The 14,033-nt window shown below is 38.7% G+C and overlaps 1 long non-coding RNA gene across 2 annotated transcripts in view; it reads left to right on the top strand.

Moving 5' to 3' along the window:
• The window catches only part of LOC119713389 (uncharacterized), a 54,826-nt gene extending 43,285 nt beyond the window's left edge, over positions 1-11,541 (top strand). Inside the window, exons 2-4 of one of the 2 annotated variants that reach the window (XR_005260586.2) lie at positions 8,187-8,315; positions 9,258-9,358; positions 10,114-11,541. This is a non-coding gene — a long non-coding RNA (uncharacterized lncRNA). Of the gene's footprint in view, positions 1-8,186; positions 8,316-9,257; positions 9,359-9,961 lie in introns of both variants that reach the window. The other variant, XR_005260585.2, reaches the window with a different exon arrangement.
• Positions 11,542-14,033: the final 2,492 nt, after the last annotated feature.

The raw sequence follows: 14,033 nt of genomic DNA, 5'->3' as shown, positions 1-14,033 counted from the left end.
TTAAATGAATATGTAATTAATACATAGTGGCTCTTCGAGGAGCCAGTTAACTCATTAAAATGGAGGAAGATGGTTTTAGGAGAAAGGTTTTTTTGTTTGTCTGTTTGTTTTCCTTCCAACTTGAAGGAGTTAAATTTGCTCCTGGAGTGGGCAGAGCAGGGCAGGATGCGTCCCTGGGAGCAGGACCCTCCTTGGTGAAGGCTACCCCTGAGCACAGCGCCCTGGTGCCCAGGCGCCTCTGGGAGCTGTTTCATGTATGGATTTCCCTCCTTTTGATTCCGTTAACGAGGTAGGGAGACTAATTATTAGCCTTTTGAATCTCTGACCAATCAATTCCTACTCCGTGACAATGATTAGCACTTATTTTGCTTCATGGAACGACAGATGAAATATTTTATAACAGGAGGAAATTGCCCTCAGTTTGAAAACAAGAAAATTGAACCCCAAGGTCACCAGAATGACAAAGTCAGGTACAACACAAGGTTGTACATATATGTGGTAAAAAATCACATAATGAACTGTAAGCTCAGTAAGAAATGGAACAAACTATTTATTCTAGAAGTAAAATCAGTAGATCAAAAAAAAAAAAAAAAAAAAAAAAGTCCTTAATTCATACCAAATACGTAAATTACACAGTAATAGCATTTAAACAATGAGCAAACATAATGGGCACAGCTGACTTAGGTACCTATGTTTCCCTAAAAATCAGTGATTTTTAAAATGCCTCTTGGACTTCTAAGTTTCTTAGGATGTGTGCTTAAATTAACTTGGTATAAAAGAAATGTACAGTATATTTTCTGAGGTTTTGTGACAAAGGAGAATTAAGTAATGGCAACTTTTCTTTCTTTCTCTGCTCAGGCATAATCCAGTCAAAATCTGTACAATAAATTTTGCTTCTGGGCTGAAATCCTGTATGACAGCTTGCAGCCCAGAGCGAGATTTCGGAGATGAGCCATGTAAGCCCTGAAAATAGGAGCTGATAATGATAACAATCACTGACCAACCTTTAACTATGCCTGCACTAGTGTGTGTCACTATAATACAATTTTGTATGTTAAACAACAGATGTCAAACAGAAGAAAGGAAAGAGGCCTTTGCTTTTCTTCTGTTGTGGACCTTGTTCTTCCAAAGCAGCCATTTTTTCAGTTGCCATGACAGTGTTAATAGGAGTTTATCATTTTCCCATGCCTGCTGCATACTAATGAGGGATCAATTCATGAATGTTATCTGTAAGGCTAAGAAGGGTCCAGCACCACAATCTCGGGTGCATTCAGTGCTTGGCGTGGCACCCCTGTCCACAGCCCTTTGGCTGCAACACAGTGTTGCACGGTGCAGGGTTTCTGCTCCTCACCTTTTATTCGTGGCAGGATCGGGATATGCAGCAGACCGACTGAATGACTGCATTGACCAAAAAGTTTGACTCACTATTTCCTGATTTGTCATGGGGAAAAACAGCTGTGAAGTAATCACAAAGATAAGGGAATGGCTTCAGATGTATGTCAGAGGGAAAGCCGAGATTTCTTTCATTTGGGCTTAACTTTGGGAGCTGGAAACTTTTAAGTTTCTGGTATTTGAGCACTTCATTTTAGGTGGTCAGTAAAAAAGCAAATCACACCTTATGCAGGAAAGTACTGGGGCCTCAGATAATGCATTTCAGCAGTGTATTGTGTGCTGTGGGATTGATCCTGCCCCTGCCAGCCATTTTCCTCAACTCGCAGTGATGAAAATAGATGAAGAAACACAGAGATTAGGGGCTGATTGGAGAATTGGTGGAGGTGCAGTTAAGCAATGATAAGCAGTTTTTCTCTAAAATTAAGGAAAATACTGCAAATTCCACACTGCAAAACACAGCATAGCAGCATACACTGGAAGAGCTTTGTCCCACATAAAGGTTTTGGGATTTGTTTCCTTCATCAGTTATCAGCTGCGCTGGGAAATAAGCTTTTGAATTAATTATTCATAATGATGCTATAATGTATTATAGGTAGCAAATTGAGAGCCAAACAAGGTCTTTCTTGAGCTACATAAGACTTTTCAAATATATTTTTTATTATCATATTTCTCATTCTATTGATTCCTATATGTAAACCTTTCTGCTGTTTCCTTTGTGAGTTCTGGTTATATGTTTTTGTTTGTTTGTTTGTTTTTGCTGTTTTGGTTTTCCTTATAAAAAGCCAAAGAAGTGAGGGGACAGAGGTTTTCCCTTTTCTCCACACCCATCACCCCATCAATTATTTAAAAAGAAATCTTAAGGCATTTTGGGCTTTTCTTTTTTTGTTATTTGCAGTTGTTCTTTTATCATTATCTTCAGGAAGCAGCATTACCATGTTGCAGATAAGAGGCACATCCAGATGTGCATATCAAAGGATGAACAACTACTTATTAAGAAAAACTTCTTTTACGCCAAGCAAGGTTCAAAGGAATAGTAAAGTCTATGGCATAAGCGACAAAACTGTCTGGCAATCCTGTGCATTGTCAACCTAATGCACAGAACTGGGAGAGAAAACACTTTCATCAAAAAGAAATGGTGGCGAAATGCATGTAGAAAGAAGAAAAGGCAGTCAGCTTAAAGGGCAAACACCCTTCTAAGCAGTGACAATATTAGCCATTCTCTTAATGCTTGTGCAATTAAAAATAAATAAATAAATATATATATATACACATAAAAAAAAAAAAAAAAGTTGAAGTACCTTTGTTGAAATATGCTTTTTTAATATAAACTAGTTTTAACAGAATGTTCCAAAAGTGTTTAAAGTCTTTCGTGCCAATATCAAAAGATTTGTGTTACACCCACTTTAACTATAAAGAATATTTATACATTTAGGTGAAAGGCAGATTAAGAGACTTGTGTTCTTGTTTGTCTGATACTGGGAAATGTATGAGATTACAATGAATGTACAGCAGCATATTCAGGTATTATTAGTCATCTTCAAAACAGATTGTGTTTAAAACAAAAGGAAACAAAGACTTAATTGGATGTGGAACTGTGCAGCTCTGTAATCAAGGCATAGGTTGGAGTTTGGGTCTGGGCTTGAAGTGATCTTAAACAGGGTGATCCCTTCTCCAGCTCCGCTGAGTACAAGCAGTGCCTTGGGTGCCCCTGACTCTGCCTTGCTGAATGAGTGCAGCACACAGAGAAGGCGATGTTAAATTGTTTTACTGATAAATTGGCTGCAAACACACTTTTTTTTCCCCTTTTCTTCCTCACCTCCTAATAAGCCACAGACAGTGCAAGAAAACTCCTCCTCCTTTCTTTGTGGTTGTCTATCACAGGCATAAGGGGGCTAGGAGAAGATTTAAGGAAGTGCTGCTCCTTCTTATTCACTCCCAGGATTTGGCCGCTGATACAGTGGTTTATTTAGCACACTCAACTTAATCTGGAGCTAAAGTAATGAATTCACCTCCATTTCATGTTCAGTGTTAGATGTTGAAATTTGCTAAAGTGGGTGAAAAATTATTATTTTTTCCTCTCCCTGTTTCACTGCATTCAACCAAACGGTTGGGAAGATGTCTGCAAGGAGGAACTGTATTATATGAGGTGGAATCACTGCTTTCTCATAGTCTTTCTCTGTCTGTGCAATAGCTGGACTCTGAATGTCCAAAGTGACATGCCACATTTAGGGCCTGATGCATGTAAAATTGCTGTTGGGGTTCAGGAGTCCAAGATTTGCTTTGGGGGGGATATGTGTTGAGGTGAGCAGAATACACTCAGAAATCATCTTGCAAAGTGCTGGGTGAAACTCAGTTGCAAGCAGACATATTGTTCATAGCTATTTGAAAGACCTTTTAAAGGATTGATCGTTTGTAATCAATCTTTCATTGTGAGTAAATTGAAATAAAATCATATTCAGATTCCCATCCAGGCAACAGCAGAAAATATGATAGTTTAGCACCTGGCACAATCAGTCCAAGTTCCCAAGCTGTTTTTTTTTTTTTTTTTTTTCCATTTTTAGCTCTGTTGAAAATATGAGATTGCATAATGCATTGCAGTTTATATAACATCTTCACATGGCTTTACATTATAATTTCACATCAGTTTTACCTCAGAGTTTCTAACAGGTCAAGTAACCTTCTGATTTCATTTAAAGTTTCCATTATTCTCTCCTGAAAGGGAAAATCTAGCTCTTGTTTGGACAGCTTTGGTAACTCCAAAGGAAAAATTGGGCATTATGGTGAATACAAAAGATTCACTTTCCATGCATTAGGCTTTTCAATTGCTTTCTTAATGCAAAGTTGGACAGGAGAGTATAGGCAAGAAAAAAAAAAGATCATTTTGTGTCCATGGTCAGATGTCAATATTGACAAAAATAAATGGAATGTAACAATAGATTCTTGCAAAGATGAAGGTCATATGACCAAAATGTCTAACTAGACCTTGCACTATAGCTGTATCTTATTGCTGTTAGTGAAAAAAAAAAAAAAAAAAAAAAAAAAGTGTGTTTTTTTTTTCTCCCATAGTTTAAAACATGCAAAAAAAGAGCACATCTAGAATTTTTAAATTAGCCCAATTTAGGCAATAATATTGAAGGCAAATCAGAAATGAAGTACTTAGAGAATTAAAATATAAAAGGGAAAAAAAAAAAAAAAAAAAAAAAAGAACTGGGAAGGTCAAGAATGTCCATCCCATTGAGGTCTCAGCACATCATTCCCATCTGCATTTTTCAAAATTTCTTTCTTCAAAACTTCGATGATGCAAGCTGCTGCCTCTGCCCTGGGGGAATGGGCTGAGTTCCAGTTTGTATATTGGCTTAATTAGTGATAGTCTGAAGGGTCATTGTGTCTTAAACTGAGAGTTTTCTTCACTTCAGGTTTTCTTGACTAAGTCAAAGTATTTATGAAATCAGCCTTTGAGATTTTTTTTCTTTTTTTTCACATAGTTAACATCATTGTTTTAAACTCAAAACACAAAGATATTACTTAGATGCTGTTAGCATTCAAGCCTTTTCCCGTAGAGATATTTCCCAATTGTGGCAGCAAAATGTAGCCCTGCATAGTAGCTTCAATCTGGCTGAAATGTATGTCTGTGTAGATAACTTCTGACCACATCTGTAGTATCACTGAGAAGAGTGAACAAAGATTACATGTCAAGCAAATCCTGCTTTGGTTCACAGAGGTAATAGAAAACTTCATTCATATTTACAAATTATTTGGGCCCTTTGATTCAGACACTTAAGAATTTTGAAGTGCCATAATTTATTTAGTATACAAGTTCAGTTTCTCTCCTTAGTGCTGCAGCATCTCTTGTCATTACTGTTCCTACCTCTTTTTCTCTTACTATATAAAGATCTATAATACAGGCATCACCTGTTTATCTGAATGCTTGGATATCTCTTGTGAGCCTAAAAAAAATAAATCCTTAGATCCCCATTGTTCCCTGTTCAGAAATATGGATAGATACACAATGTAAGGCAATTTTTAAAAAGGACTTTAATTTGTGGCTGATTTAAAGATTTGGTGAAAGCTATTTTCTTGTCATGAAATGTTTTTTAAAAGCAAATTATTCATTTTTTATTACCACTAAAGTCTGAAAAGTTCCTTGTGTCTTGTCTTGTATGTGGAAAACTTACCTCCTGAAGACAAAGCAATAGGAAAGGTTTCTTAACCATAGCATTGTCCTTCCAGAGCACTGAACAGCCCCACCAAGTTTGTTTCAATTACACTGCCATTTCCTAGCTGAATCCAAAATATTTCTTCAAAAGGCTCATCTGGTTGAGGGTCATGATCATAGGTGGAAGGTCAGTTAGTCATTTGCTGAGACATTCACTTCTCACTCTAATAATCTTTCATAAATCTTAAAGGAATGCAACAGTTTATGCCAGAAGTAGGGGAGGTGGATGGGAAGAGGGGGTAAAAACATTGATACGTTTATACAAAACACATTTCTTCAAATACAGTAAGTATCATTTTTTTCCTCTTTGTTGCTGTGAGAATGAGGCTGTTTCCTCACTTCCAGAAATGAAGCAGCAACATTGCTCCTAAGAACAAGAAGCTTCTGTCCAGCCCAGGCAGGCTCTGCCTGGAGGCTTAGATCAGCATGCATATATTTTCTGGTTATATGCACATACATGTTCATACAATTGTGCTGGTTTTATTGTCCTAGTACAGCTATCCTCATGAGATACAGGAAAAAAAAAAAAAAAAAAAAAAAAAAAAAGATTCTGGGAAAGATCCACCTGAAAATTCAACAAAAAACACGTGTGCATCCTTAACCAATGTCCTTATAGGCAATGTCAGTCGGGCTACAAGGGGGTGCTCCAAGCTGCTACCTCCTCTCCAACCACCAACCGGACCTCAGATGCTATTTTAACAGAGCTGCTAATTAATCATTTTGGGTAGAAAAGGGTGCCTGGTTTCATCTCTGATGGGAATCTTCGATGGGAAATTTCCAAGTACTACCAATTTTAATGCAATACCAACAGGCTTTTCAGACAGCTTCATTTCTCTGTTTCTGAATTTGAATAGTAACACTACGGGAAATTCTTATTCAAAATGCGACCAGTCTGGCTTCTGGATTGCAGTAAGTGAGCCTGGTGCTTATCTGATCTTGGTGTAAATACTATGTGTCTGTCCTGGACGCCAACCAGGCTGTCACTGAATGACAAAGGAAAAGCATGCTAAATAGATGGTAAAATAACCTATTTATCAGATGCAAACAGCAGAGGAAAAAATTCCAATGTACTGCTTGTTGTCCTGGAAAATGTACAGAAACTGTCTCAATGTTTCAGCTTTCTCATGTAGGTAGATTTAATCATATTCATTTCGCTTTTTTTCCTCACATGCAATAGTTTGTAAAGTTTGTTAGATGAAAGCTGCTAGAAAAGATGTCAAATATTAGTACCGATATATCAGTATTGGCTTTGTTGCTGAAAAAAAAAAAACAAAAACAAAAAAAAACCAAACACAAACAAACAAAAAAACACAAGTGACTTCATAAATCTATAGCTTATCTATACTATAGATTTATCCACATAAAGCAGATTTTGGTTCCTCAAATAGAAAATATATGGGCTGATTTCCTCCTCATGATTATCAGCAGCATACAACAAAAGAGTTCTCCACAGTGTTTCTGAGCATGAGTTTGATGATGAGGTGTGAAATGTTTCAGTGATTTGTTTTGTGTTTGTTCCTTTCATTTCTAGATCACTCATGACAAATAGCAATGTATCAGCAGTACGAGACAATTTACCACTGCATGAGCTAAAAGGTGAAAAATGTTCCATACATTTTATATCCCTTTTGTAGTCACTATACTGCACTAAAGATGACCGTGGGTCACAGTGCTTGTACTCAGCATAGTTTATGTGTTAATAACTTATTCGGATGATCTCACCTTATTTATTTTAGGGCCCTTAGATAAGGATGACTGTTGCCTGGGCTTTCTTCCATAACAACCCCGTTCTTGACATGATTCAAAAGAAAACAACCTGGGCTGAAGGTTTTTTTTTTGCTTTTTTTTTTTCCCCTTCTCAACTAAATGGATTTTTCCTTTGTTTGTACATGACAATTGAGGGGGGGATTTTATGCTTAGACTACTCATGTGACTAAGTCACACGCACACCAGCTACAAAAGGAGCTTTGCCATGTTATGTGTAAATCTCCATTAATTGAGAAAATAGGAAACTTTTACGTGACTGGTATGTTGTTCACAAAAATTAACTTATTATCTATCTCAAACCACAATACAATCAAGGTCAAAACAACTGGGAAAACAAAACTTTGTGGTCATGCTGTGGTACCTACATGAATAGCCAGCGTTAGTATTGTCAGTCTCTAGTTTTCATATCATAAGGTAAGTCTTTGTAAATTTAAAGCCTTTTGTTCTGATTTATGCAGGAAAGGAGGTGTGTGATAACACAAGCTTTCTGCAGACATTTCTTCTCAACTAACTCCAGAATTTGTTTTCTGGTCTGACCTAAGTTAGAAACAGAAGTCTCAGAGATCATGGCGCATTTAATGATTCAGCTCGATATAAGAGGACATCTCTACTTTTGGATTGCAGAAAGGGTTGTAACATGTTCACTTTTTATTGGACTGTAACCTATCCAACTGCATGATATACAGGAAACCTTCATTGCTTTAAATGCCTGTGCACAAAGCAAAAGCTGAGTGAAATGCTGTGGATAGATGTCCCCTCCCAGTCTGGGGCCTAGTAATGATGCTGCAGCTCATGGCAGCTTGTCCTGCAGGTCCTCTGATGCACCCATGAGCAGGTTTGGCTTGAGCCCAGCTTCATCCTGAGCTCAGCAGGCTGCAGTGGGAGGCCTACCTGTGACTCCTGTGACTGACCTGAAAGAATTCCTCATACAGAACTTCAGGTACAGATATTTACTTATCTCTGTGTTAGATATGCACACTCTGTCTTTAGAGGAAACACCAAGTCCAGTTTTCAACATGGCTTTAAATCTGCATGTAACCGTAGAGACCCAGACTTCATCACAGGCTGTTGTACACCCAAACACATGCACAACCATGGAGCAAGGATGTCTGATGTCTCCTCCCCTGCCTGTGCTGCTCACCCCACAACGAGAGCCTGACCAAGAGCTCACAGGTTGTCTCACTCGAAGTCCCAATTGCATGCTTGTGCTCTCATCATAAAAAGACACCCTTATCTTGGCGACGACAAAGGCCCCAGTTCAGACAAGCTTGGAAATCTGGACAGGTCCAGAGGCACGTGAATGTGCAGTAGTCCCACAATGCCAGAGATGAAGTGTTATCCCAAAGCAGGCCATAATCACATCTCCAATGTAAATACTCTGTTACTAGTTTAAAAGTTGTCTTCTCTAAATAATCCCTTTTATATCAACAGCTGCTCTTTCTGTGAGGCTTTCCCAGCAAGCAAATCTCTTACACACAAGAACATGGGGACAAACAAATAAAATTGCCATGTTTTTCTTAATTTGAAGCAAATACTGAGGTTTGTTCCCAGCCCTCCATCTGCAGAAAACACGAGCTCTTTCATTTCCCACCACAGAAAACCAAAAAGAAGAAAATTACTGAAATAGCTTGGCAATCTTCAATTAATCTATTAGCATTTTACATTGACTTTAACTTAAAACTTTGCAAAAGACAAGTCCCACTCCACACAGGTAACCTCTTCTTGGTCGCTCACTGTAACTCTGCTGTAGGAAGCTGACTGCCAAGGCAAGGTTCCTGTTTCAATATGATGGGAACCCACCACAATTTTCAGTGTTTTTTCAGGGTTGAAGTACTGCTCTAGTGTTTTAGGCTTATCAGGTTTGTTTTCTGTCTTTCGGCAGAGCATTTATGTTGGCCTGCACTCGCCTCTGTGCGTGGGTGGAAGTCTGAGCAATTTTACTCTTCCAGACAAAGAGAAGAGAAGACCAACTGCTTCAGCCAGGTACCCAGATTTGCTTTCCCTTCCACTTGTGGCACAGACGCTGTAGCCAAGCGGTTGTCATCATTAAGCTGTAAAAGCAGGAGTCCGCATGAGAAGGAAATGGGCACATAAAGCCATCCCGTACAAAAGGCGACACCCCTGAGATTATTCCTGCTTTAAGAGTCTTTCTAATTTGTAGATTGGTGAAAGGAAGCCCAGCTTTTGTACAAAGGTTGGGATAAATCTTTTTACAACAAGCAGCACTAAACCTGTGGTGGGGGCAAGTCCTGTGCAGGTGTGAAAAGGGAGAGCGGCCAGTGGAGCCACACGGAGTGGTATCAGCTGAGGGTACAAGCTCTGCTGGAGAGCAGAGCAAAGCACAGCCTGGCCTCCAAACAGCTTTGACAAAACAGGTTTTTGTCAATATCATGGCCAGGGTGGGCAAATCTCAGAGACAGGCTTCTGTTTTCGTGACATGTTAATAATGTTGGAACAAGGTTGAATCAGGTGTTGAAGGTGAAAAATAACGAGTATGTGTTATCCCAAGCAGCTTGCATCAGTGTCTGCACAATTTCCACTTGCAATGAGTTTGCTCTAACACTTGTGACTGTAATTCATTGCCAGTGGTATGACAGAGTCTGCTTGTGCGTCATCCCCAGTGGGAGCTGCAGGAGACAGCGCACCCTTCCCTAACTGTATGTTCCCCAAAAACTTGGGGGACCACATCCACCCTACTACCCTTTGAAAATGGAGCTAAAGCATGCTTCTTTGTGTAGGGAGGGAATTCAACTGGTGAGCACAGACTGTGGGTAACCACTCCAGCATTCCCACGCATTGCCAAGCACCCGCAAGCCTTGAATTTACGAGCTCAGTCTGAGTTGCAAATTGAACGAGACCTGCTTCTTTTGAATTTCCTAGCTTCATAGTTTTGATCCTTATGTTTCATTGCGTTAAATCCTTTCATGTTTGGGACAGTATAAAACTTCTGTTTTCTTTTTCTGCATTAGCAAGAAAGAGTCACTTTGTATTCTGGGTGTTTTGCAAAAGATGTTTAACTGAAATTGTTGTTTATTGTCATAACCGAAAAGCACTTCCTTTCATGTTTCATTTTAAATGCAGCTCTGATGCTCACAAATAATAAAATACAAACTCATCTTTGCAGTTGCAAAAGTTGGTAAAGCACATAAGCAATTCTGGGATTTTCTTGTTTCCATTAAAAATGCCCAATGTCCTGTATTTGCATGGTTGCTAACATGATTTAGATCTGGCCTGCTAAGCTCTTTTCAGCATACTGTAGGTCTAATTGTACAATTTTCCCAAAGAGGAACGCCAGCTTTTCCCTTTTCTGTGACAGAAACGCTCCCGCTGTGAACCTGCAGCAGGGCTCTGCTCCCCAGCGGGGCACGGGGGGGCACTTCCAGCCCCATTTCCTCCACCAGGCGGGGAGCAGGGGTCCCCAGGGCTTCCCCAGCTCTCCTTGGGGCTCTGCCTCTCTGACAGTTGCCAGCTTGCAGCCACACCTGCTCAGGGCCACTAAACTGTTTTATGAGAAAAGCAGCTTAATATCTTCCAGTAAAAATCATTTTGGAGGTTCCGTCCCCCTGAGCCTCCTTTTCCTTTTACCCCTGCCTCTCCTGCAGGCTCGGTGCAAACCTAATTCCCTGTGAGCGTGAACAATCCCATCTCTGGTTTTTATACATTCGGTATAAACATTTCCTGAAGCTCATAAACACCTTTGTCATTTATCAGTGCAGTGAAAGATGTTTATTGCCTAAATATGAAAACTGTGATAGGATTAGTGCTTAAAGAGGCTCGCCGCCTGATTCTGTATGGTGATGTTCTCCAAAGGAGGGGCAACTTTGGGACCGGGTTTTCATTGTGAATACAAAGGCCCCCACTTTTTAATTACTGGTAGCATTGATTGCAACTTCCAGCATTAAATGGCGAGCACTGTCTGACCAAAGCTCATTTTACAGCAGTTCTGGTATGTACCAAATTGAAGGAGGTAAAAGAAAATGGTCGGGGTGGTGGGGGAGGAAGAGGAGATCTATAACTGGCATGTTAATAAAACTCCAGTTTGTCACTTCAGCAGCACACCCTGAGTGTAATAACTAAGCTTCCTTTCTATACCCCCTATGAGTCCCTTTGTATTGACAGATGCCATTTGTTCATTTACGACGTGATAATAAAAACCTTCAGTTTTACTGAATGTTGTTCTTTTCCTCCCCTGACACTGGGGCACCAAATGGTTTGTACTGCACTCAGCAGGCACTTTTCATTAGAGATCATGGCATGAAAATGAACTGTATTTGAAAACCATTTAGTAGCAAAAGTTCTGGTATTGAATAGGCTGCATATAAATCTTCCCTACCTAGGAAGCGGCTTCCTAGGTGCCTCGGCACACACTAGCACGCATTTACAGATGCATGCTGAAATAATGGGTGTCTTTATGTCAAGCAGCGCCGCTGCATTTGAGAGTCCAAGTGCTCGGATTCCTGTAGTAATGATTGTATGTTGGTATCAGTTTCCTGTGATATATTTCTTTTAAATCTCCATCCAGATTTAAATGGCTCAGAAACATTTCTTTTGGTTTATCTGTATTTCTTTAAACTCATGATTTCAAATGTTTCCAGAAGTTTTCTCTTACACACACACACACACAAATTAAGCCAAAACTGTAAATTCAGATGTCTGGAAACTAGCATCTGAATTGATAATTAAGCCTTTATTCAGGAATGCTTGTAAACATCAGCTCAAAGTTTATTTTTAAGCACTATTCAGAACTCAGGCTTACAACACCTAAAAATGTGACTTGGTTTTCAAAGACACTGAATGCTCAGCATTCCCACTGACCTGAAAAGAATATAAGTGCATAACTTGTGTTTGATTCACCTTTGAAACTGATGTCCATAAGTTAGAAATATTTTGTCCAAAATGTTACAACATTATAAAATGTGTAAAAAAAAAAAAAACAAAAAAAAACCTTGGAGGATAAATAGTATTTCTTTCTCACTTTGAAAAGAAGTCAGTTATAAATTCAGTGGCTATCTATATGTTTTTCTGTGAATAGTACAGTTAAGTTTATCATAACTAGCAATACATAGCAATAATCCATATTCGTTATTCACAACTGAACGAAAAAAGCAATTATTAAACCAAAAAGAGTTTGGCCGAAGTGGAACACAGCCACATACTGTGCTCTTTATGTGCTAATAGAATGTTCTCTGCATTCTTCCCAAGGCAAAACTCTAGCAACACATCACAATAGTCTACAATATGACAATGTTACTCTTTTTAATTATTATTTTATTTGAACCCGTCATATTTCATTGCATTTGGCAAAATCTCTGTAAAAGAAGTATGTACTAACCACAAGAAAGGTAATAATAACTGTTATCATCCTTCCCTGATCATCCAGGAGAGACTTTTATCACTAACATTATCACTTGTTGCCAAACAAGTACAGAGATGTTAGCCCGGAGGATGAAATAGTTTAATCATGGGGAAACAATTTGCAGTGCACAGATCTCAGCTGGTTCCCCTTTCATCTGCTCTCAGTTACTAAGCGACTTCTGAAAATCTGTTTTGTAGCTGTAATAAAATTCATTCTATGGTCTCTCACGCACACACCAAATGGTTTGCCTAATTCAGAAGTGTTACAATCATCTGGAACAAAGAGAAAATTCATAAGTTTTATAGGGGGTTATATTTTTTTTTTTAATCAAATAAACATAATCCTTGGTTTAAAAAAAAAAAAAAAGACAAAATGGAAAAAATAATAATAATAATTTGGGGGGGTGCTGCTTGTTTCTGACTCTTTCTGAAGAAAAGATCTGTGGTGAAGTTAGACAAATTGTTGCAAAGCACGTCAGCTTCAGATTTAATGTGGCCTGAAAATCTCAATATTCAAAGCTCATAAAGTGTCACAGTAACACAGCATTTTAAGTGTGTATCAACACTTGCCTCCTGCAATACATTTTCCATATTAAATAAATACTATTTTTAATCTACAGAAAAAGAGAAAGAGAGAGAGAAATAAAAAAAGGAATATACATGTTCCTCGTACTCCAGAAAAGCAGGAAATTTCAGGTATTAGTGCAGCTAAAAACCTGTGTGAAATCTCTGCCCCATCTAGAATTCTGTGAAATTCTTCACATTTTTTTTGAATCTGTGCTCTTGGTGTTAATCCAGTGCCAAAACATCTCCTGACTCAAAGGAAAATATATTCTAATATAGCATTTGTACTTCAGCTCAGTGGCCTTCATTTAAAGCATGTAAGTAATTTCTTAGCTTAAGAACCTTGGTGAATTGGTACCAACCCAAGCACATCACGCTGACCAATGATCAGAAAGTGCTTCTGTTGCACTGGAAGTGAAGCTTCCCTTGGACTTCATCTGTCTGCTGCTCACTTGAAGGGGTGTTCTCTGAAGTTAGCACAGTTACATCAGCTTAACATGTGGTGCTTTTTCTCTGTTTCCCCATGTGGTATCAAGAGCAGACTGCCATAAAATTATTTTAATGTAATTTTTATACTATATTATGTGTCATTTAGATTACAGCTTGTAACTTAACAATTTGTACATGAACTTCAGGCCTGGTACATGGTTTGCAGTTGTTAAGTACATTGGAAATGCAGACAGAACGAGTAAGTGGGAAATGTGCTCATGGATCATTTGCCAGCAGGTAGGTTTGGGTT

This window comes from Anas platyrhynchos, chromosome 21 (genome assembly GCF_047663525.1).
Source record: "Anas platyrhynchos isolate ZD024472 breed Pekin duck chromosome 21, IASCAAS_PekinDuck_T2T, whole genome shotgun sequence".
NCBI classification, from domain to species: Eukaryota; Metazoa; Chordata; class Aves; order Anseriformes; family Anatidae; genus Anas; species Anas platyrhynchos.
Note: the sequence above shows the minus strand (reverse complement) of the source record. Positions and strands in the feature narration are given on the sequence as shown.